This window comes from Halichoerus grypus, chromosome 1 (genome assembly GCF_964656455.1).
Source record: "Halichoerus grypus chromosome 1, mHalGry1.hap1.1, whole genome shotgun sequence".
Classification (NCBI taxonomy): domain Eukaryota; kingdom Metazoa; phylum Chordata; class Mammalia; order Carnivora; family Phocidae; genus Halichoerus; species Halichoerus grypus.
Genome location: NC_135712.1, coordinates 108,610,010 through 108,636,258, shown reverse-complemented (window position 1 = coordinate 108,636,258; position 26,249 = coordinate 108,610,010). Strand labels below are relative to the sequence as shown.

General features: G+C 39.0%; 1 long non-coding RNA gene across 2 annotated transcripts; it reads left to right on the top strand.

Moving 5' to 3' along the window:
• Positions 1–5,224: 5,224 nt before the first annotated feature.
• LOC144379925 (uncharacterized) lies at positions 5,225–26,249 on the top strand. 2 transcript variants are annotated; one of them, XR_013443463.1, is made up of 4 exons: positions 5,225–5,329; positions 6,242–6,324; positions 6,887–7,008; positions 26,026–26,249. It is a non-coding gene; the product is annotated as an uncharacterized LOC144379925 (long non-coding RNA). The 2 variants fall into 2 exon arrangements; XR_013443462.1 differs by lacking the exon at positions 26,026–26,249 and having other exon boundaries at positions 6,887–7,203.

The following is a 26,249-nucleotide window of genomic DNA, read 5'->3' as shown; positions in this document are numbered from 1 at the left end:
AGAGCTCAGTGGGGCTGCCTGACAACGCTTACAGGCTCCCTGGACATGCACATCAACAGGGGCTTGAGTCAGGCCTGTCGGTCCATTCCTTTCTAGAAAGGTATCATATGTGTAAAGATCTCTTCAAGATTGATCAAAAGTCCAGTATTTACAGAATTGATGTCAAATGCCAGCAATTTTAATAAAGGTTTAACATGGTACAGTTTATTTCTGAGTTAGATTTGGTTTGTTTTCCCCAAGATCGGCCTATCCAATGAAGAATCCCCTTTGGAATTTAGAGATTAATCCTTAAAGGGGATGGGAAACAGGTCATTTATATCGGAAGAGTTCAGATTTGAATTGTGTGGATTGACTTTGTGGTTTAAGAGGTTAAAACTTTGGGAGGAATTTTTATCTAAAAACTCTTCCATATGTGAGCATTGGCTGAATTGATAGATGGATGAAAACTCTGGCTTTTTTCTTTCTTTTCTGTTTTTTTGTTAGTTTTGTTTCTTGATTGGAGTTTCAAAATTTTGCTGCTTGTTTGGAGATGTCTGCCTTGGCAAGTCCAGGGAAGTCTTGTATTGGCTAACAGTGAAAGAGATTAATGCTGAAAAAGTCGAGCACTATTAATTTACTCTTGGTGCTTACCATGTGACTTAGGAAAAATCAGTGACATTAGAATTAATACTATTTTATTTTGGGCAATTGTGGGATGGGACATATGGGAGCAAAAGCAGTAGAGGGGGAAAGAGATTGAGAGAGAAAGAGAGAGAGGCGGAGACTGAGAGGAGGAGGTATTTGCAGATATTCCAGAATTACAATATGGGAGATATTAAGTTTCAAAAATGTCTTCATCCTTGGAAGACCAAGTAGGACCAAAGGAGAGTGCCTAAAAGGAGGAAGAATTCACTGTCCGCCTTGGACCACGCCAAGCCTTAAGGAAGAAAGGTTTTCTGATTTGATCTCTTTCATTTCTCTTTGCTCCCTCATAGGTGAAGTGGTTAGGTGAGGTCTAGAGAAATTTATTCCTTGGAAAAAATGATGGCAGTCAAGGAGAGGATTGGAGCAGCATCTCCTAGAGTCTAGGACTCTTGCTCAAGGGACCCTTGAGTTTTTCAAGATGTCTGGTTCATCTTTTGAAGATAGGATACCAGGAATGGATTTGTGCCTGAAAGTCAAACTGGGAAAATTGTATGTGTTCACCTGGAGGTGTTTTTGTTTGTTTGTTTTTTTAAGATTTTATTTATTTATTTGCGGGAGAGAGAAAGAGTGCATGCACCTGAGCGGGCGGGAAGGGCAGAGGGGGCAGGAATGGGAGAGCAAGGATCTCAAGCAGGCTCTGCGCTTAGTGTAGAGGCGACACAGGGCTCTGTCTAACTACCCTGAGATCGTGATCTGAGATGAAACCAAGAGCCAGACACTTAACCAACTGAGCCACCCAGGCACCCCTGAAATTCTTTATGTAGTGCAAACCAAGAGCGCCAGCGTGCCAGTGGGAAGTCAATAGTTTGGGTTCTTGGCCTCCGTCAGGTCTTTCACAGGCGCCCAATGCACATCTGACAGTATGTGCACCTTAAGTGTACCTGTCCATCTTCCAGGGACTTGTGTAGCAACTACCACCAGCATAGACAGACTTCTTGATCAAGTGGAGAAACATTAAGGAACTTTCTCACCTAGTGACCTTTAGGTACGAATATATATATATATGGAATGGAAGCACACAGCCAAAATTGGGCATTTCCTCCCTGAGGATATGACACAGATGTTGAATGCTGAAAAAAAGCTGCCAGCAATAAATCAGAGAATTACAGACACTTGGAAGGGGCAACTCAACAGCTTTTATTCTGCAGTGAATAAAAACAGCTAAAAGATTTGCTTTGCATCAGACGTGAAAAGGGCGTTCTTCTACATTAAAATGCCTGTTGCCCACTCTACGCTCTAATACGTTTTAAGAACATTTGGAGTCCCTTTGGTTTTAGACTGTGTGGTGTAGACCAGAGGTTTCAAGATGAAGGGCCTTGTGTGTCTTCCTTGACTCACCCAATTTTAAAGAAGTCAAGCTAACACTTTAAAATGGGGAGATTATACCTAAAAATTTGGATTCCCATCTTCCCTCAAAAAACAGGAAAAGCGGGAAAGAGTGTGCTTACATCCTTCCATGTGACAATGATGTGTTGGGCTGAGAAGCAGCTGACCCCATTAGACAGGACATGAGCTTTCTAGGACAGCACAGGTTTGATCCCTTGCTCCGTCTCTCTAACACTGGGGCTGAAAACAGTTGCCCATCACTATACCAGCATAGTCAGGCTTTTGTTGTTGTTTTTGCTCTTTTAGCACTGGAACTATTTCTCTGCGGCTCTGCCCCAATTTTGGGGTAACAAATGCCATGTCATGCCAACACCACCGCCTATTTCAAGAAAAATGGAGAGTATAGTTTGTTCAGGGAAATACAACATAGTTCGACATGTTTACTAGGCAAGTCCTCCCCTTCACTCATTTTTCTCTTTGGTCCCTGTAGGCTTTTGAGTTTTTTAAATCCTGAGGCAGGGTTTGTCATAGGTTGTATTTTATCCTTGAACGCCCACTGCTGCCTGGAATGCCTACAATCTGATAAGTGGTCAAGGTGGCATAGAATATCACCGTGGGCAGGAGAAAGTCATACCCAGCACTCAAGGACTTTGAATGGGTTTTGAGTTTCTTCATGCTCTTCATAGTCCCTATCTCTTAAATTACACAAGTGTGCTTTACATGTTCCTGGGGTATATGAGTCTACCTAATACAGGCTCAAAACAGTGAAATGTTCAACATACATAAAAAAATAAACTTACATTGTCCTAACTCAATAGCTGTGTGTTTGTGCCCTTAACATTTGCACTGGGTACTTAAATAAGGAGTAAGAAAATGGAAGGATGATAGAAGATTTTCCAGCTTCACATTAATGAAAGTTTGGGGGTTGTTTTTTGGGGGGGGCAATTTAGTCAAAACAAACTCCTTCCTCTACAACTTCTCTGAAAACCTCCCAAAAGTATGGGATGATCCACAATTTCAGTTGTTAATTTTTTTTCCTACAAGAGTTATTTTCTTGTCCCATGCCATTGTCCGAAAGCTTTAAATGTTTTTTGCCATGTTCAAATGACTATAGCATATTAATTATAATTTTAAAGCCTAGAATATAAATAATTCTCACGTAATGTCCTCTGATAAACTACAACAGAAAAGGGATTTAAAATAAAGTTTCTTTTGGCTGTGTCTACCAGACAATGAGCTGGGGAAATCAAAGGGACCTTTTAGAAATAGAATAATGGAAGACTGAAAGACAAGAACATTCCCTTATTATTTAAAATCATAAGTTAACACATGAGCCATGAATCAACAGTGCATTTGTATGCTAGAGAGTGAGAGAGAGAGAGAGAGAGAGAGAGACTATGGGACTTGCATCCATGGCCATTATGTGAAGGGTGTGCTTGTGGATGTAAGGCTGGGTCTGTGCTGTGCAAGGTCTGTGCAGGGTACGCGTTATTTAGCATGTTTCCAAGAGTGCCATTTGTATATTGCTGTTCATCTTAGAAATACATGTACCAGCACAGAGTTCTGTCTCTGCAGTGAATTGTGCATATAACGTGTCATTTGTCTCAGCCAGGCTAGTAGAGTGACTGCCTTCCGCTTTCTCCTGTGATGAGTGCAAAGGGTGGCTTTCCTCCAGCCTCTTGCTTACTCTCCTATGATCTCGTTTTCTGTATTTCTTGTTTTGAAGCCTAATGCAGATAAGGCCAAGGATGATGATAGTGCTGAAGATGCTACAAAAGTACTGAGGGGGGAAGATACATTGTGTTAAAATGCAAGTTTACCCAAAGGCTAGCACCTTCAGGGACTTTGGTTAGTTAGGAATTTGGGGCAGGACAACCAAATAAAGCTGTGTGGTGTATGCTGATGCAGAGTCCTCGACCAATGACGAGGTTTGGGGCTGAGACACAGCCCCGCTTTGCTCACCCAGTTCCCCGCAGCGGGGTACTTCCCCTGGGGAGAAGAGAAGCCTTTTTCTTTTGCGCAAGGGTGCTTCTGTTACCTCACCATTTCCTGGGAGGGGCTGCTTTTGCTCCGAGGGGTCACTTTTTCTTATTCATTCCCCCGGAGGGAACTCAGTCAGTGTCCCTTAGGCTAGAGGTGTTCCGTAATTCGTGAAAGTCCTTTAGTATCTTCTGGGACACTGCAGCCTGCGCACGACCTTGGAGAATGTGGCTGACAGGAGGATGCATCCCTAGAAGAAAAAGGAGTTCTGAAAAATGGTATTGCTTCAGGACCTGTTCAGAAAACCCAGTGACTTGAAAACCTAGAATGTTTGGAATATGTTTCCATAGGGATGGTGCTGTAGTGATGACCCACAGCCCTGATTCAGTGAAGGATTCCCCTCTGCATCACAACCACTCCTCACCTGCCCTCCTATGCCTATTGTCCTGTGCAGTCAACACGCCACCTCCCATAATATGGGATATCTGCAACTGGACAAGGTTCTGGAAGAAGTGTGCTCCAAATTACTTGCTGAAGAGGAAAAAGATTGCAGGTTGCATCCTGTGAATGAAGCAGTCACTGCCACTAACAGGTACTTTTGAAATGTAAAGACTGCTTTTCCCGATGAAGTCATTCCACAAAACATTTTCCGGTAAATGGGAAAAGAAAATGAGAAAATGCTCCTTCGTCCCCCCGACCCATCACATTTTTGGTTCTCAGTAGTGCCAGTAACAGTCTTCGGGGTGCAGAACTAAAGTTCACACCTGCTTCAGAAAATATGTGTGTTTGAGTGTCCTTTTCATGTGTGTGTGATCCTGCTTTCACATTAATATGCTCAGTGGCTGGAAATATTCATGCATGTGGACATATCCCCAAACTATGGTGGGGAGGGAGGGGGATGACAGAGGTTCCAGACTGAAAGCAGGCCCAGCCTTTCTGGGGACACTTGCCCAGCTCTGGTCATCCGTGCCAATACTAGGGAGGGCTGTTTGTCCTTCCTGTGTGCTTCCTTAAGTACAAAAATATGGCCAGAAATCAAGGGAAGTTTTCTTCCGAATCGTACAAGTGCTTCTTTGAGAGCTGTTATAATAGCTAAAGCAGTCCAAGTCCCCAAATGGGTTTGGAGCACAAAGCTTCTCTGGAACAGTGTGTTCAGAAATGTGTTTTTAATTGTAAAACTGACCACCTGCATCTTCCATGCTGTCCTGGGGAGGCTGAGTAGGAAGTGGTGGGCCGGGGGAGAAAGTGACCAGGAGAGGATGATAAGGGAGGAACAGAGTTCCAAGTATCACTATGTTCTACAGGGACTAAAGACAGGGAGAAAGAAAGGGACTAAAAGGTCTATACGAGTGTGCATGTGTGTGATGGGAAGTGTGGATGTGGGTGGGAATTTTAAGGTGTAAGGTAGACAGCTGTCTGTAAGGAACATTTTTATGTCAAGTGAGGAAATTTGCATATGGATTTTATTTTAGCTAATATTAGAGAATTGTGACATTTATTAAGGGTGATAATATTATCTTGAACATGTAAAAATAGTCTCTTCTTTAAAGAAGTGGATGAATTTTTTTGTTTTGGAGTTTTTGGAGGTAGAATTTCATATTTGCAACATATTTTAAGTACTTGCACATATAAGTAGTAATCAAAACAAGTTAGGAGAGAAAAGAGGTTTAATAACATAAATGTCAATCATTAAAATATAGATAACTGTAATATAATTCAGTTTTGTAACAACATGTGGATATATAAACCAGAATTGTTAAACATTTTGGTAAAGTAAATTATATATATATTTTTAAGATTTTACTTATTTATTTGTCAGAGAGAGAGCAAGCACAAGCAGGAGGAGGGGCAGAGGGAGAGGGAAAAGCAGTCTCCCCACTGAGCAAGGACCCCGGATGCGGGACGGGCCTCGATCCCAGGACCCTGGGATCATGACCTGAGCTGAAGGCAGACGCTTAACTGACTGAGCCACCCAGGCACCCCAAAGTAAATTATATCTTGAAGAAATTACAGTAAGAAATAGCCCACTAGTAAAGGAGTTAGCAGAGCATATCTTTAGGTATACAGATTGGTGTCCACATTTCTCTGCAGCCTGTGTTTGCATAAAGCAGTGCTCCTAGTGGCAGATGTCTGTGAACGAATGAAGCCATTCCAAGGCTTACTCCAACTCTCAACCTCTTCAGCTGGTGACCACATCTGGTAAGATCTTTCGCACATCTTTTCCCATCTTCTTTCACTCTGTCTGTTGCAGGTGAAGTTTCCAAGCTCTTTACCTCTGAAGACAAAATCAGAGATGCGGCTGAGCCCAAAAAGAGCATCTTCCTCATGGCGTTGGTCAGTAGAAATACATAGGTTGGGATTCTGGGGTAGAAATACTGAGTGTAAAGGCTCTTCTCTGTTTGGGCTTCTTATGTACCCCTAGCAAGCGTGTATTATACATATAACTAATTAATGCTTGTTAATAATAATTGCACTAAGCCTCTTATTTTAATTAAATCCAGCATGTCATGTTTCTCAACTGAAGAAAAATAAACCAGACAGCGGCATTTAACCATCTAAAGTTCTCTGTCCTTCAGCCATGCAGCAAAAGTCTAGTATCTCTTTGTCTTCCTTCCTTCCTTCTTTCCTTTCACAAATATTTCCTGACTACCTAGTATTGTACACACCCCAAACTAGATTTTGGAGGGGGAAAAAAAAAAGTAGCAACAGACATGGCCATTGCTTTCCCAGAACTTAATGTCTGGGAAGTGATTCTGCTGCCAAAAGGCAAGATATAATTTGTAACGCTTATTTCTGACCCCTCACCTCCCTCCTGTATTTGTGGTTAGCTTGAGCCTTGTATTTTGTAAAAATTGGAAATGTTTCTCTTGATGTTAATTCTTTTTTCCACCCCCAGTTTCTGGCTGCTGGTCAGAGCAGAAGAGCCAAAGTACCACAGAGGATGGATTGCTGGTCTTGTGTTTCGGGGCCTTGCCGGAAATGGAGGTTCTGGGAGCAGCCCGAAGAAGCCACTCTTTTGTAAGCCTTCCAAATCTAGCTTTGCAGAAGAAACAAATTTATTTGAAAGCTGTGGTGACCAGGGGACTAACTCTTCTGTCTAAGGATGAGCCTAAAGCTTTAGAATTGTCCTGCATTAAAAACCTATCAGTACAGAGAGGATTAATTATACAATCCTACTTTTCTTTGCCATTATGATTTAGTTTTTAGAAATTATGAACGTCCCTGAATCCTAACTCCTATCCTTACCCTTATGGGCAAAAAAGCATGTTGCATTTCAAAAATCAGGACTTCAGACACACCTAACCCATCCTGACTTTCAATATCCCAGCCTCGCTTGTGATCATCCTCCTCCATGGTCCCCCGTTGGAGAGTTCCACCACATATGACACCACTGGGCAGGCCTGCTGGTTGAGTCGTCAAAGACCCGCATCACAGTTGTTGCTCTAGCATGCTCAGTGCAGTCAGAGGCCCATTGCTTTTTCTCCAGGCCCAGTCTGTACATGGTGCTCAGTGGATGCTGAGGGGCTTTACATGTGCTAAGCCCTCATGTCCTTGAAGATGTGCAGGTTCACAACTTTGCTTACAGTTACAGAATTATATGCTATACATGCACATCCATACAATGGAATGGAATATAGCAATAAAAATGATGTGGTATAATAATGATTATCTTTCCTGGACAGGGTGTTCAGAATTGCATTCAATTTATCTTATGCATTTGTATCAATGTCATATTGTTTATGGATCCTCCTGGAAGTTGTTAGGAAATTCGACAAGAATTTTTCGTAAACCCTAAGGTCACAGACTGTGCTGGAAATGCTAGTACATCTAGTGAAGGGGAGAAGGATATTCCCTTACTAATGATGTGGTAAAATTAGCTTGTTAAGAAATTTTAATCAAGAGTACCAATTGCAAGGGTTTTACTTTCAACTCTGAGCTTAGTGTAACAGAGTAAAATTTGTCAGTATGCTGCTCTTGGTTTATTGCCAATAGTTCTAATTAAGTTATGTTAAACATCGACAAAATAAATTATATCCTTTGTTTTTTTATTTTTATTTTTAAAAGATTCCATCTATTTATTTGTCAGAGAGAGAGAGAGAGCACAAGCAAGGGGAGCGGCAGGCAGAGGGAGAAGCAAACTCCCCACTGAGCAAAGAGCCCCATGAGGGACTCCATCCCAGGACCCCGGGATCATGACCTGAGCTGAAGGCGGACGCTTAACCGACTGAGCCACTCAGGCGCCTCAAATTATATCCTTTAGCTCTATGTGGGCAAGGAGAAAAATTATTATTAAATTACATTTATATATTATCATTCATATTTTATCTTAAGACTTTCCTTTCTCAATTCTTGATTGCATATGCCAGTCAGCATTTTTTAAAATAGTTCACTTGAGGCTAGAAGAGAATATCAAAAGATTGAAACTCTTCAATTTTTTTTTATTTCATTTTTATTCATGTTTTAAAAGTGAGAGGTAGCTAAAAAGGGAGGTAGGGAGGTAGGGAGGGAGATGTAGGAGGGGCAGGAAAGAAGAAAGATGGAGAAACAAAAATGCCTTCTATCAAGAGTAGGAAAACTCACAGTTCTTTTTTTCTGGAGCTTCTTTGTGACCTCAGATTGTTCTTACCATGTTTTCACTAACATAGTAGCTTGGAAAGGATAAGAATTTGCATCTGAAAATGAGACTTCCTTTCTTGAGTCAATTTGGTAGCTGAGATCTAGCTTTTATTCTCAGATAGCTCACCCACAGGAGCAGGGCAGTCTCCTAAATATTGTATTGAGGACTTGACTTCTCTTTACATTAGATTTACACTTATAAACCATGACTCAGATGACCAGAAATCTAGAGTTCTTTTACTTCCACAGTAACAAAACTGACTTGCTCACAAGTCCTTATTTCTACTCTGTGATGACATCCACTACCTACACTTGGGGGTAACTCAAGTCTCTCTTTGTTTACAACAGCCTCTTGGGACACCTGGGTGGCACAGTCGGGTGAGCGTCGACTCAGGTCGTGATCTCATGATCATGAGATTGAGCCATGTCAGGCTCTGCATACAGCATGGAGTCTGCTTGAGATTGTCTCTCCCTCTCCCTCTGCCCCTCCCACTTGGGCACTCTCTCCCTCTCTCTCTAAAATAAATACATCTTAAAAAAAACAAAACAAAACACAAAAACCAACCAACCAATCAAACAAAAACAACAGCCTCTTTCAGGTAATTGTACAGTCAGTCCAGGATATCACCTAGCCAGCTGAAGCTTGACCTCCCAGGCAGAGTGGCTCTCTTCTCCACGGTTCCCCCTTCCTTCTCCCAGGGTGGTACCGGGATGAGGAGAGAAGCTTCACAAGAGCAGGGCTGAGGGTAGGGGTACCTCTGCCTGTTGCTCTTTTGTCCTCTCTGGCATCTGTCCAGATACCGCATTCCCCGGTAGCTTTAAGCATTGGCCTCTACTTGCCATGGATCTGCTGCTGACGTGTGCCATTCTCTCCTTCCCCTACCATGTCCAACAGAGATGTGCAGCAACATGAATAATTTGGGGAAAGGAAAAAAAAAACTGACATAAAATTTTTGAATTTTATCTTACCGCAACTCATTTGGGTTTAGTTTTTCCTTTCCACAAAAGAAGTTTTTTACAGAGAACAGATGGCTTCTATATTGAGGGGATGATAGACACATGACCCTGTTATTTTCTTCTTTGACTATCAACCAACACACAAATGCTAGTATTTCTTTCTATGAATAAATGCAAAGGTACATTTTATTTCCTAACCAAAAACTCTGTAAAGCATTTAAAAATTGTTTGTAATTATACTCATAATTACACAAAAATGCATATAAAAGTCACTAATTTATTTTCTCAATAATATTTATGGAGGCTCTACTATGTTCCCAGTTACTTGGGGATGTTAAGATAAATTAGATTCCACCCTTACTGAATTACAGTGTATTGGCAGAAAACAGTTGTCAAAAAAAACTGAACCAAACCAAACAAACAAAAAACCCAACAGTTAGAATAAAATAAAATGAGTGTTATGATAGGGGGGAGATATAGAGCTGACAGAGCACTGGGCAAGGGGAGCACAACTGAATTTGAAACTGGAAGGACATAAAAGAGTAAATCTCTTTCTGCCGAAGAGAAAATAGCATGTGAGAGGCCTTGAGACTAGAAAGACCATACAAGAGAAACCAATTGCCTCATCACAGCTAATGAATAGTTGTAGCCCAAAATAGGATGGGAGAGAGGCCAGCACTGGACCTTAGGGGCAGGTTTAGGATTTTGGAATTAATCCCAAGAGCGGTGGGAAGCCATTTGTCAGTTTTACGTTAGATGTTTATTAAAACCAATGGTCTGGCTGGAAAATGTTTTAGATTGCAGGAGGTCCTGAGTGACTATGGGAGATCAGCAATTCAGGTGACAGCTGATGGCAGTGGACAAAAAGAAGAATAGACAGATTCAGGAGACATTAAGAAAGAAAACTCAACAAGATCTGGTGATGGATGAGATAGGAGAGTGATGGAAATGGAAGAATCAATGATGATCCCCCATTCCTCCCTCCTGTAGATGGTGTACCATTTAAGGAAATATGGGATGACAAAGAGAGGGAGCAAGTTAGGGATGGGAAGAGAGAAAGAGTTTTGTATTGGATATATTCATTTTGAGGAGTCTGGGGGGGTATCTCTGTGGTTATTTCCAGGAAACAATGGCCTATATAGGACTAGCGCTCAATAAGAAGAACTGAGTTGGAAGTGCTTGTTGAAACCATCCCATATTCTTGGGAACTAAAGCACTGGGAATAGATGTGATAGCCTGTGAAGAAAATATAAAACTAGAAGAAGCCTAAAATCAGGACCCTAGGAAACATGCCATTTAAGAAAGGACTTTGAGAAGAAAAGGCCAAAATGAGTAGATGGAAAGCAGAGAAGCCAAGGAAAGAGAATTTTGAAAAGGAGGGAGTCGTCGAATTGTCCAACGTTGTTGAGAAAGCAAGTAATACAGCTTTCTAGAAATGACAATTGACACATTTGATAGGAATTTTGGTGGGGTGCTATCACCAGAAGACCTTTTAGATTGAAGGAAAGTAAAGAGAGGAGAGAGTGGGAAAATGTACACTGCGTGCAGCCACTTACTCAAAAAAAACCTGTCTGGTATTGACATTTGTCCACGTGGCTTAAAATGCCTGCCACGGATAAAAGAATGCAACTCTTATAAAGGAGATAATTTTACAGGCATTCACAAAGCCCCACGGCTAAGAGTGCTGAGGTAGGCTGAATTTGTAGAGACCGTTTCACTGAGTGTAGCCAGAGCAAAATCTGGACAAACATTGGGTCTGTCTTTCTGTTCGGCTTCCCTGCTTGAGGAATCTGAGGGCTTGCGAGGGTGTCGCTTTAACCCCAACTGGGCTGTTGGTCTCCAACTTTGTGCCAAGCATGTTTGCCAGCCAGCCTTCGAGCGGGCAGCTGCTGAAGCATCGGGCCAACTGAGATGCCTAGTCAGTCCTGCTCTTCTGTGGCCATAATGGCAGCCCCCTGGCACTGCCTGGGGCTTTCTCTTCATTGTCATTTCGGCAAGTGAAACAAAATTCAAAGTAGGATAAGGTTCCCAGATAGAAACTGAGCCTGCTCTGAGTTTGTAATTAGGGTAGACTTTTTACTGGGAGCCTGGCCACTTAAAATAATTTCTGAAATAAAGTTGGCATAAATAGAATAAATACATGTGTCCTTCAATATAGATAGTTTAGAACTGCCTTGACTCTGTCATGATAAAAGGATGGTTTTTGAAGAGCCTCCTAACGCCAAGCTTATTTGAGAGTAAATGGCTTAGAATACTCATGTCCAAATAAAAAAAAAAATGATCAACTCTAAATTAATCTGAATTCCATGAGGGCTTTTTACAAGTGACCTTCGCACACGTGAAATGCCTGCTTTGTTTTTGTATTTTTCGCAGCCTGTTTGAACTAGATGGCAAGCCAACCCTTTTTCTTGGGGCCAGCATCATGGTCGGGCTGGCTCTATAGAACTGCAGTCTCTCAGACACCCACACCCCTCACTGAATTGCTCTCCTTTGAAAACAATGAGGCAATTCATGGTCCAAGTGTCCTCTAGGGACAGAAGACATCAGTCCTGAGCTGAAATCTTCAAATAAGGGAGCCTTTCAATGTTTGTCTAAAACTCCTTTACCCAGCCACAAAAAGAACAGAGGCCATGTGCCAGCTGGGAGAGTGGACTGGGAGAGAAGAACAGGAGGAAAGGAAAGGAGAAACTGCTATTTGTTTATCTGATTCTCTAAACTAAACACTAAAGCCGTATTAATCATGGGCAGAAGTATGTCTTGTTCAAACAGTGCATAAGATGGTTGGCTGTGGGGCTCTGGACTGTATTTGAATGGAGTGGAGGGAAGTCTCAGAGTGTCACACCTCTTCGTGCCTTATCATGCTCAAAGTGGATTAACCTTACGAATAATGGATCTGTTTCTGTAACAAGTTGTGACGGCTAATTGTGCCCTTCCTGCACCACATGAAGGAAAGTATTACTGCCATTGAATATATTAAGGCTTGATGACTCAGTGTGCTGAGCTTTCTTTATTTCTAGTACTGGGAGGAGAAAAACTCAACACCCGGGCTTTCTCTTTTGGAGTGCTCACAACAAGCCATACATATTTTCCAAGCACTTGTGCTCTATTTAGTCCCAAATCTTAGTTTGTGCTTCAGTAGATTGACTTATTATCGCCTACTATGTGTTGGTCTTTTCCACTAGACAGTGAACCTCTCAAGTAAAGGATGTATATTTCATTATATGTGATCTACCATTTTATCCTTAGGACCTGGCACCCCAGTGTTTGGAACTTTATAGGTGCTCAATAAATAGTTGCTGAGTGAATGAATATTTGAAAACCTCTCCTGCTAGTAGAAGCAAGTGGAGAGTTACCACTAAACAGATGTTAATAATCTGGAAATACCTTTATTTTATTTTATTTTTTTCCTGCTTGCCTACTGGCATTTAAACTATTTCCTGAGGCTGGACAGGAAAGGTGATCACATCTCTTGGCATTATTACTGTATGAGAACGATTAATTAGAAAACAATAGTTTTGTACTTCATAAGTCAAAGTGTCATCATATTCACCTATTGCTTTTTAATTGGCAGCCTTGAGATATGTTTTTACTGTAGACTATCAAAGCAGGAAGGACCTCAGAGTTTTTCTTATCTAACTTGTTTTACCCATGAGAAAACAGACCTACACAGGTCAGATGACTGGTCCACAGTGTCCTAGTGACAAAGCCAAGACCAGAATTCAGGTCTCCCTCCTAGTGTCTGTGACACCAGCAGCCTACCTTTGCATTTGCAAATGAATAACAAGCACTGAGGCATAAAATCCCTCCCCCAAATCCCCATACTGCGAGTCAGGACAGAGCCAGGGCTGAAAAAACAGCATATGAAGTCCTGGTTCTATTGAGGATCTGTGCATTCTCCCCATGACTTCTGTGAATAATGTATACACATGTATTCTGTATGTGGTTCCCGCGCTGAATCAGAGAACTGTGGAATCAGGGTTGGGAGGGATCTTAGGTCCCACTGTGCCACACCCCTTCTTGGTCTTGGCCGTTACACCTCCAGTGACTGGGAACTCAACATGCACAGTTCCTGTTCTCAGCACATTGTTGGACAGATCTAATAGAATGTTCATTCTTGGACGCCTGGGTGAATGAGTTGGTTGAGCGTCTGACTTTAGCTCAGGTCACGATATTGGGGTCCTTGGATTGAGCCCTGCGTCGGGCTCCTTGCTCAGTGGGGAGTCTGCTTCTCTCTCTCCCTCTGCCCTTCTCCCTTGCTCATGCTCTCTCTCTCTCTCTCAAATAAATAAATAAAATCTTTAAAAAACATAGGAAGTTCATTCTTTAGACCAAATGCTACTCTCCCTTATTGGTTCAATTTGTATCCTTTGGGGCTAGGGAGAACAGGTTGAAGCCCTTTTGAGTATGCCAGGACACTCACTATATGAAGGAATTTCATTGTCTCCATGATAAATATCTGTCTACTATATTCTTATTGTCATAGGAACTATGTGACCCATGGGGGAGATACAAGACTGACTCAGCCATTTAGTGTATAAAGTGGATACCATGTTGCATTGGCTATTTCAGGAAATTATGAGATAAAAAATAAGTTTGGATGACTGCAGAGTTGAGGAAGCAATCAAAAGATTGACCAAATGTCTGTATGAAGCACTGAAAATTGGATGTTTGGCTAACATCTCCAGTTTCCTGTGGTTTCAGGGATAGAACCAGTAAGCCCTGATGTCCATCTTTAGTTAGCCACCTACTTATCTTGTTAACAGAAGCGCCTGTAAACTAGAATTAGAACAAGAGTAGAGAAGTTCTTTCAAATTTTGCTGAGCATATAAGTTGAGGGTTGAGCAACAGCCAAAAGAACAAATCTGTAAAGGAGAATAAGGCATTAAGGAACTCTTTTGTACTTCGGGAAAGAAAATAAAGTATGAAAAGATCATTCAAGAAAAGTAATTGTGAGATTTCCTAAATTATGGACTTTTGTAACTGTGCACAGAGCTTTAACAAAGGACAAAGTTTTCTTCCTCCAACTCACCTCCCCCAGAGTCTAAATATATGATGGCACAGGAAGCATTATTTGAATGATATGTTTTGATTCAAAAATACAATTAAAGTAGCCTAAAGAGATAAGACTGCTTTCAATAGGGTAAAAATACACTGGATCAGTGCCACTTTTGGAATTTTTCTTCAAAAGAAAAATTGTTTCCAGGCAGTCTGGCTACCACTCCTGATGAATTTCCTTCTGAATGAAAATGTTCCATTTTCTTTTTCTTTCTCTCCTAATGTTTTGGACTCCTAATCCATTTTACCTGTAATTTTAATCACAAAAGTGAAGAAACAATAAGGCTCACTCTAAATCTGATTCTGGAGTGAGGTAAAGAATGTACCTGCTTTGTTTCTGAAAGTCTACCTGTGAAAACAGTCAAGTCAACATCTTGGGTATACAAATTTCATAATGGTGTTCTCCATTTGTAGGAAAATGGCAAATATTACAGCCTCACATCTTAGGTTACTTACAGAAGATATTCTTGTAAATGGCAAATCAGCCATCCCTACTAAGACTTTCTCCTTTTTTTTTTTAAAGATTTTATTTTAAATAATCTCTACACCCAACATGGGGCTCTGACTTACAACCCAGAGATCAAGAGTTGCATGCTCTACTGACTGAGTCAACCAGGCACCCCAAGATTTTCTCTTTTTTTTTTTTCTATATTTTTTAATGAACTTTATTTCTTAGAGCAGTTTTAGGTCTATAGTGAATTGAATGAAGACTACAGAGTTCCCATAAACTCCCTATCCCCACACATGTACAACTTCCCACGTTATCAATATCCTATACCAGAGTAGTGCATTTGTTAAAATCAGTAACCCAACATTGACATATCATTTTTCTTTATTTTTAAACTGTGCTGTGCCATTGAGCACTTAGTTTGTATTAGTAAAATATTATATTCCAAAATATTCAATGTTGTTGCTTATCTCTATTAAAATAAAATAGATTATTAGCAACAAACATCTAATAGTATTGATGTTTATTGTCTGATGCTCAGGTAGTTCAGATTTTTCACTTTTTATCAGATATCTGATACATTCAAAAATCAGTTATTGTTGTCCATCACATCAACAGGCTAAAGAAGAAAAATCATATCATATAAGTAGATGCAGAAGAAACATTTGACAAAATCCAACACTCATTCATGATAAAAATTCTCAGTAAACAAGGAATAGAGAGAAATTTCCTTAACATGATAAAGAGCATCTATAAAAAAAACTTATAGTAGCATCATAGTTAATGATGAGAAACTCAGAGCTTTCCTTCTAAGATTAGGTACAAATTAAGGATCTCCTCTCACCACTCCTTTCCAGCATTATACTGGAAATTCTAGCTAATGCAATTGGATAAGAAAAGGAAGTTAAAATTATACAGATTGAGAAGGAAGAAATAAAACTGTCTTTGTTTGCAGATGACATGCTTGTTTATGTAGGAAATCCAAGAAGTTTAACGAAATAACTCCTGGAACTGATAAGTAATTATAGCAGGGTTGCATAATATAAGGTTAAACTACAAAAGTTAATTACTTTCCTATATACTAGCAATGAACAACTAGAACTTGAAATTTAAAACATAATACCATTCGGGGCGCCTGGGTGGCTCTGTCGTTAAGCGTCTGTCTTTGGCTCCGGTCATGATGCCAGGGTCCTGGGATGGAGCCCCCCATCGGGCTCCCTGCTCAGTGGGAAGCCTGCTTCTCTCTCTCTCACTACCAGTGCTTGTGTTCCCTCTTTCACTGTCTCTCTCTCTGTCAAATAAATAAATAAAATTAAAAAAATAAATAAAACATAACACCATTCACATTAACACTCTTAAAAAATCAATTACTTAGGTATAATAAATCTAAGAAAATATATGAGCTCTATATGAGGAATACTTCAAAACTCTAATGAAAGAAATAAAATAACTAAAAAAAATGGAGAGACATTCCATGTTCATGGATAGAAAGACTCAATATTGTCAAGATGTTAGTTCTTCCCTAGTTGATCTCTAGATTCAATTCAATCCTAATAAGCATTCTAGCAAACTATTTTTTTTTATATTGGGAAACTGATTCTACAGTTTATATGTAAAGACATAAGACTGAGAATAGCCAACACAATATGGAAGAAGAACAAAGTGGAAGGGCTAACATTACCCAACTTTAAGACCTACTGTAAAGCTACAGCAATCAAGACAGTGTGATATTGGTAAAAGAATAGACAAATCAATGGAACAGAATATAAAACCCAGAAATAGACCTACATAAATATAGTCAACAAATTTTTGACAAAGAAGCGAAAGTAATACAATAGATGAACCTGTTCAACAGAGGGCACTAAAATACCTAGACATCCACATGCACACACACACACAAAAAGTGGCACAGAACTTATACTCTTCATAAAAATTAACTCAAAATGGATCATGAGCCTAAATGTAAAATGCAAAACTATAAAACTCTTACAAAACAACATAGGAGAAAATCTAGATGACCTTGGATTTGGAAATGACTTTTTAGACACAACACCAAAAGTGTGATCCATGAAAGGAATAATTGATAAGTTGGATGTCATTAAAATTAAAATTTTCTGCTCTGCAAAAGACAATGTCAAGAGAATGAAAAGATAAGCCATGGGCTGAGAAAAAATATTTTCAGAAGACATACCTGGTAAAGGATTATTATCAAAATATATGAAGAACTCTTAAAATTCAACAATAAGAAAACAGACCAATTACAAAAAAGATCTTAATGAACATCTCACCAAAGAAGGCAAACAGATGGAAAATGAACATATGAAAAGATGCTCAGTGTCATAGTTCACCCACAAAATACATATTAAAACAACAATGAGTTAGCCCTACACACCTAATAGAATGGCCAAACTCCAGGGGCACCTGGGTGGCTCAGTCGTTAAGCGTCTGCCTTCGGCTTAGGTCATGATCCCAGGGTTCTGGGTTCGAGCCTCACATCGGGCTCCCTGCTCAGCAGGAAGCCTGCTTCTCCTTCTCCCACTCCCCCTGCTTGTGTTCCCTCTCTTGCTGTGTCTCTCTCTGTCAAATAAATAAATAAAATCTTTAAAAAAAAAAAAAGAATGGCCAAACTCCAGAACACTGATAACACCAATGGTGGGGAGGGTGTGGAGCGACAGATTGCTGATGGGAATGCAAACTGATACAGGTACTTTGGAATTCAGTTTGATGGTTTCTTACAAAACTAATTATACGATTACCATATAATCCAGCAATCATGCTTGTTGGTATTTACCCAAAGGAGTTGGAAACTTATGTCCACAGAGAATTCATAATTGCTCAAACTTTTAAGCAACCAAGATGTCCTTCAGTAGATGGATAAAGAAACTGTGGTACATTCAGACAATGGACTATATTCAGTGCTTAAAAGAAATGCCATCTAAAGTCACGGAGGAACGCATGGGTATGCAGGTGTGGGTATAAGGTGTAGATGGGAAATTGCTGTAACTTCTGCTCAATATTGCTGTGAACCTGAAGCTTCTCTAAAATATAAAGTTTATTTTTTAAAAGGGGGAGAAAAGGCAATTGATGTATCAGTGCCTCTCTGTGCAGTTGATGTCTGTATGTAAAACACACTAACAGATGTAATAGCCAAGCCTGACCAGCTGTAACTACTTTTTTTTTAACAGAGGATTTTATTTCTAGATTGAAGAGGCAAGAAAGAAGATGAACTTCCAATTAAGGTGGATCTGAGTTTGAATCTTAGTTTCAGCACTTAGTTGATGGGTGACTTTGGATTAATCACTTAACCCTACTGACCTTCATGTTCCAGTCTGTGAAGTGGGGATAAGCCAATCTACTTTGCAAGGTTGTCACAGTGAGGAATAGCAAAAATGTATCTAAAGCCTATGGCACAAGCAGGCACTCACGCTGTTATGTGGCATAAGGGCACTGACTCTGGAGCCAGACCAACTCTCTGATCTTGGGCAAGTTATTTAACTTCTCTATGCTTCCTTTTCCTCACCAGAAGATTGTGATAATAGTACATACCTCATGGAGTTCTTCTGAAAACTAACAAAGATAGCAGTCAAGTTATGTAAATTGCTTACCACAGTGCCAGGCACATGGTAAATGTTGGATAATGTTCGCTGTAATTATAAATATATCACCTTGGAGTGAAAATGCCTGAAGAGATGAAACGGTGTCCATCATCTTCATATCTGGACAAAGATATGGGTCAATGCAGCCCATTGTCAATGCTGAACTTTTCTTCATCAATTTTTTCTTAAACTGCTTTTGAGATCTATTATGTCTCTTTAACTTGTTTAGGTCGATGTCCTAATTTAGAACTATGCAGATAGAGTGTGTTTGTTTGACTTGATAAAAATTCCTCTTCCCAAATTCACCCCTCAGCAGTGTTTAGCATTAAACCATAATTTGTTTTGCACGTATCAGTGTTCTGATACTGGTTAGAAATAAGACTTCCAGGACCCCTGAATGGCTCAGTGGGTTAAGCGTCCAACTCTTGATTTCGACCTGGGTCATGATCTCAGGGTCATGGGACTGAGCCCTGCATCAGGCTCGGCGATGAGCTCGGAGCCTGCTTGTCTCTCTCCCTCTGCTCCCCACCCTCTGGTCCCATGCTCTCTCTCTCTTTCTCTTAAATAAATAAATAAATAAATAAATAAATAAATAAATAAATAAATAAATAAAAATCTTTGGGGGGAAAAAAGAAATAAGACTTCTAAGTAACACCTAAAATGGTCACATTTTCTAGCGAGCTATGATACTGTGAAAAAATCACTAGATCTGGTGTTAAACACACCTAAATTTAGTCCTTATTTGCTATGTGATGTGGGGAATGTTACTTATTCTGTGGTCTAATTTCATCATATGCAAAATGCATGATTGTGGAAAAATGAAATGATGTAACTACACCTATTCTATATATTGTGGAGGGACAAAAAGACACATATACGTGATCATAACTTTTGGTGAAGGGACTAATAATATTTACAGTTCCTGTGACAACCTGCTTGAGTTCATATTCTGGCTCTGTTGCTTACTAGCCTGGTGACACTGGCAAGTTAATTAACCTCATTATGTCTCAATTTCCTCATCTATGAAATGGAATGGTAACAGTATGTTAGGGGGTTGTTGTGGGGATGAAATAAAGCCAATCACACAAAAAACTTAGCATAAGTTCTGGCAAAGCCAGGTTCTCTATAAATGTTAGCCACCATTATTATTTTTAGGATACAAGATTTGAATACCTACAACGATAAGAAAATGATAGAGTATAATGTGAATGCTGAAAATCAGAGAAGATAAAAATCAAATGCCAGAATGAGAAACACTGGCAATACATCAACATTTTGTGAAAGAATACCATGAAGAATATGCATCCCAGTTCAAATTTTGATGTGCCACATCAACTGAATATTGCATCTCTTAGACATTTCTGAATTTTCTGCATTTGAGAACTTTGCAATAGAAGAGCAGTGTTTGATAAGTTTGCAATCTCTCGGAGCACAGCAAAGAGCGCAGATAGGTGTCTTTTTAAGGGTGCAATACAAAGAGAAAACCCAACCTCTGGGTAATGGTGGGGTATCTGAGTTTGCTAAAATCAGAGCTGTATGGTCGTACTAAGTGAGAGTCAATTTACAAACAGATATGAGATTTGAAATTGACTTTTTATGTCAAATATTTTTAAATCAACACAGGAAATCATTATTTAAATTATGTTGATAAAGAAATTAATATGCTTATTTTCATATAGTTAGGAAACTGGGGTTTTTCTTATTTCAGTGATTCTTCAAGTGGGATAATTTTATTCTATTCCATCTGTTATGAAAGCAAATGAAAGAAGGCGAAAGAAAACAAAAAAAACAAAACCCACTTTTGTTTTTGTTTGATTCTTTCCAATATTCTGCTCAATATTTCACATAGGGTCCTTAAATGAAAGATGCAGATTTTTAACGTTTCTACTATACTGATAGTTAGACTTCAGTGACTTTTTTTGTGGTATCAGTCAGGTCTATAACCTGTATTTAACGCTTCAGTAAATCCAGAATTTGAACATTTTACAGCAGGTTCCCCTTTTTCCCTTAAGATAAAAATGATAGTCTCTGCAGCTATGACAGCTGTCAAATGAAAAGAAACCTGGAGACTCTGAGATTATTGTGGCTGAAAAGAAGTTGTTTTTTTCCTACTAAATACCAAGATTTATTAATCAAAGAATCAATGCATTTGAAATAAAATGATCTGTATTGTTGTACCTGAATGTATAATACACTTAGCCCTAAAATGTTCATTGCAAGAATAAGGTGTTTGTTTTTCTTTCAATTTTTATTTCTTTATTTTTTTCATCATGATAAGCGCCCTCCTGAATCCCCATCACCTATTTCATCCATCCCTCCACCCGCCTCCCCTCTGGCAACCATCAGCTTGTTCTCTAGAGTTAAGGGTCTATGTCTTGGTTTGTCTCTATTTTTCCCCTTCATTGCAAGAATAAGTTAATATAATGAGCATGTCAGCGTACTGAGTTTTAAAAATTTTATAACTCACATTTTTTGCTTGTGATTTTTAAACCCTATAAGATGAACATAGTTTCAATTTTTAAATTGTAAAATATACAAAATAAAAATAATGGCTTAGAAAACAAGGTACATAAAATAAAGAGGACTGTGACAGTGCAGGGAATAGTAATATCCATCCATATACTCACCAAGCAGGTTAAGAAAGAAACAAATGCAAAACTGCTAGAGATAAACTTGTCACCCATTCCTGATCACATCCATCCATCCCTTCCCCTTTCCCGCCTTCCACGCCGTTAACCAGTGCCATTGCTTCAGATGCTTTTAAGCTTTATGTGAATGGCATCATGAATTCTAAGAACATGTTACATCTTGCCATTTTGAAGTTATTCCTTGGTGCTCCTAAGTACTGGTTTGTGATTTCACTCATGGATAATTTACACATAGAAAAATATGTACTTTCCTAAATTCTTCCTATTTTACTATCAGTATGTTTCTTTTTTCTTCATATTACATTTTTTTAACTGGTTAATACTTATAGGAACAGTCATCTGTCTCATACTTTGTAGATCTCATGGATATTTTAGGCAAGTATTGAAATAATGCAAGTATTGAAAGTTTTGTCTTTTTCTTTTCAATTTCCGTATCTTTGATTTCATTTGGTTTCCTTAGTGCCCGGGGTTGGACTTTCAATCCAGTGTTGAATAGGAGCAGTGGTAGAGGATAGCCTTTTCTCGTCCCTCCATTTAATGCTTTCACTTCAAAGCATTCACCATTATGCAGGATGTTTGTTCTCTAGAGAAATGAAGAGAGATTTCTTCATTAACTGTTGATTTATTAATATTTAATATTTCTTCTTGCACAGTTTAGGTAAGTTGTTTTTTAAGAAAAGTATCCCCTTTATCTAAGTATTCCAATGTATTGGCATTGGCATTGAGGATTTTTAGAATCTGTCTCTAGTTATGCCCTCCAATTTGATTCCTTCTATTAAGTTTTATGTCTTTTTTTTTTTTTAATATGTTTTGCTGGACATTTATCTGTTGTTATTTTCAAAGAACCTGATTTTTATGCTGTTAATTATTTCCATTTTTAAAAATGCATTAATATTTGCCTTTATCTTTATTATTCATTTATTCAATTTAGGCTTAACTTATTTTTAATTTTGACTTTTTTTAAAAAATAAGAGTATTCGAATCCATTTGAGGTTATAAATTTTCATCTAAGAACTACTTGAAGTTATATTCTCAAGTTTTGGTGTATTGTATATTCATTTTTTGTTGATTGTAAATAGCTTATAATTTCCATAATGATTTCCTCTTCTTTAACTCATGAGTTACTTTTAAAATACATAATTAAAAAATGTTCACTATTTTCCTTATTATTGATTTGTATGTTAATCACATTATGGTTAGGAAACAGTCTGTATAATAATATTTTAAATATGTTATGAATACTTTTGAAAATGAATATATAATTATTTTTGGTCAGTGTCTATGTGTACATAAGAACAATTTAAAACTTCTGTTGGTGAGGTCATGGGTCTCTGTTTTTCTCTCAGAATAACTTCTTAATTGTACTGTTCACAGCCTCTATATTTTTGTTAATCTTAATTTTGTTTATCTTTTGCTATTTAAACAGACTTGTGTTACAATCTCCCAGCATGATTGTACAATTTGTTTCTACTTGTAATTCTAGGGGTTTATTTTAGATCATCTATTTTGAGAGTATGTTTTCAAGTGCGTTCAAGTTTATCATTATCAGAGATTCTCATTTGATTGTTTCTTTTATCATTATGTAGTTATCATTTCTGCTAAATCAAACCCTGTCAGTTTGCTTTTTTCTTTTTTATCTTATTTTTTTCTGACGTTAATAGAGTCATTAACTTTCTTTTGGATCAAAATTGCATCCTATATATTTTTCAATTGCTTTCTTTTTCATTTTCCACCTTTTAGGTATGTTTCTTGTAAGCTACATATAGCTAATTTTTTAAAAATCCAAACAAAAGATAACTTTTTAATATAGGAAATTTTAGTCTTTTTACATTTATTATGATTGATTTGATTTATAGTTAATTGATTTATAATTACAGATCAATTTGAATTTTTCTATTTGTATTTCTACCATATCCTTAGTATATACTTTTTATTATTTTTTAAATTTAGAGTCCTGCAAGTTGAATTTTTTTTTTTTTTAAGAGAGGGAGAGTGGGGAGGGGCAGAGGGAGAGAGAATCTTAAATAGGCTTCATGAGCTCCCACCACGGTTTGATCCCACGACCCTGAGATCATGACCTGAACCAAAATCAAGAGAGGGATGCTTAACCGACTGAGCCACCCAGATGCCCCCTGCAAGCTGAATTCTTAAGACCTTCTTTAAAGTTCTGGACATTTTGCATCTTCCATTTCTTTTCCTTATCTTTCTCTTTTGTTTTCTTTAATGCTTTCCTTTTTAAAAACAGAAATATTTTTTTCTCACATAGATTTTGCTTTTTCTAGGATTCCAATTAGTTGTTAGTGGACTCTCTAAATTGGTCTTTTTGATCTCATTTTTTTCTTATATTTTGTCCTACGTGGGAGGACAGAGGATGGGAGCAGAAGAAGAGAAGGTAGGTGCTGACTGATGAAGTTCTTCCTTATGTGGACTTTTAATCCCCCTGGGTTGTCTTCAGTTGCATTTTGCTCTCTGTGGCCTGGTGGGAGCTCTGTTGGTAGCATGTTCTGTACTGTTTGCATTACTTTTTTTCATGCTTCAAAATCCTCTTTGAGAAATTAGTTGGAACTTCTTTTCATGGCCCTGGCATAGGCTGCCTTCAGTGTCATGCATGGGTTTATCATTTTGTTTTTCGAACACTTCTGTATTCTCATTGATGGGCATCTGAGAGGAAGGAGAGCCACTGTGTGCTCAAGGCACCATTCTCAGCTTCTTTCTATTATTATTATTTCTACTATTATAGCATCTAAGCCCATTTTCCCTTGTTCTCACTTCCGTGCATAGAATGAAAGCAACCGTCCCTTGTTTTAGGCCCTATGTTAGTTCACAAGGCCATCTGTTTTCATTGCCCTGGACCCCAGGCCACCTGGGATCCTCCCTACTCTCTCTGTCCCACACCATAGAAATACCTTCAGGTCTCTTCAGTTTTTCTTTTTCATTCTACATGCTGCCCTCATCTCTTGCTTTTAATTCTCATCCAAGCTTGCTAGTGGCTAGTTCTCCTTCCTGACTTTCCAAACACTAAAACTTAGTGAGGTCTGACTCCTTTATTCTCTCCTCTGCTGCTGCTCTGACAAAGGTCATCGATCATCTCCACTTTACCAAATCCAATAGACAGATTTCAGTCCTCTTCGTGTGACCCTGTTAATGACACCTGACATCATCTTTACCCTGGGCTTCTAAGCAAACTGTGGATCTACCAATGTTCCCCCATTCTTTTTTACTATTTTTTCAAATTTCTCTCTTAAGCTCCTTCTCCTACTACCCCTCACACTTTTACCCAGAATCCATTGTTGGCCAAGTGTTCTTAAACTTTTTGGCGTGCCCAAGTATTCTCACCCCTTCCATTCCATTTCATTGCTGCAACTTTCACTTGGGTGCTGATCTTTCTAAATGACATCTGATAATAGTATCACTGATATTTATTATTGCTCATCCTGGGCCAGACCCTATGTCAAGCATTTTACATGTATTATCTTATTTGCCCTTCACAATAACCCCATGAGGTAAGCAGTATAATCTCCATGTTATGGAAGAGAAAGCTGACACTTTGTAAGACTCAGTAACTTGGCCAAGTTACACAGGTAGAGAGTAAAGAGCCAGGAGTTCTACCAAGTCTGTTTCACTGGAAGGTTGCGCCTTTATCTCTGGGCTGTTGGTTCTTCCAGCCCCCCCCCATCTCTTCTATGCATGTCACGGAATTCATAGACATACCTGGCCATCAGCATTTGTTGATGCCTGAAATGGGCCCGATTTTCTACATTGGCATATTTTTTCTTAAAAAGTCACAAGTTTTCCTTTTGAGGGTTTCTTGTAATTCAGTGAGTCAACATAGTCTCCAGTCTTTGCTTGCATTTCTCCTTCTTTTTTTTTCTTTTAAAGATTTTATTTCTTTATCTCTACATCCAACGTGGGGCTCAAACTTACAACCCTGAGATCAAGAGTCACTCACTCTACCAAGTGAGCAAACCAGCCAGCCTGCATTTCTCTTTCTTAATAAATACACAGCACACACACATATAACTTTTCTCCTAGGCAAAGATATATATTCATAGCCATGTTAAAAGTGCTACCAATTTATTAAAAAAATACCTGTAGCTTGGTAGTTCCAGGCCAATAAAGGTAAGAATTAAAATGGTGAGATGTTTTAAAATTAATTCAGATTTATATTTTGGTCCTTCACATCCCATGCTTTCATGTACAGATACACATTACATGGAAGATTCTCAGAAAAGAGAGAAAGTTGTGAGATCCAAGGACTTCTAGACACAAGAGCCCAAATTGAAAGCTCCCATATCACCTTTTCTGGGGGCAGTTCCTTTCCAATGGCTTGCCACTATCACTTCTCTTCTGTGCCCTGTTTGGGGTTGGCAGCAACATTCCCAGCTCTTAATATGGGATCTCAGATCATGAAACCTATTTGATATCTCTCCAGTTCCCAGATTACATTGACTCTAAAGTCACCAGTAACCGGTGTTAGGAACTCTCAGGAGCTCTGCCTTGATGTCACCCTCACCCAGTGAAAAGGTCCTGCTGGGCTTTTTGGACCCTCTGTAAGCACTTATTTGTCCCCTTGACCTCTTCAACTCCAGAGTGTGCCCAAGCCTAACGACAAAGGGCCATAGAATCCGAATAGCTTAACTGTATCACCTGTATATTTTGTCTTTCTGTTCTGTCCTGAGCCCTTACTTATGTCTTTCTTCTTTTGCTTTGTCAGTACCACATGTGTGGCTGTGCACGGTATCACTCGTGGGGATTCCCAGCTCCCTGGAGTGCAGAGAAAGCAGTGCCCTCTAGAGTTGTGCAGTGGGCTGGCGCCTCACAGGACTGCCGCCACCAGGAAGCTTGGTTCTGGTCTCTGAATAAAGAAGTGGAAAAGAATGATGGTTCCCACTATGCTGTACTAAATTTCGTAGAGTTAATTTTGTCAAGGACTGTGAA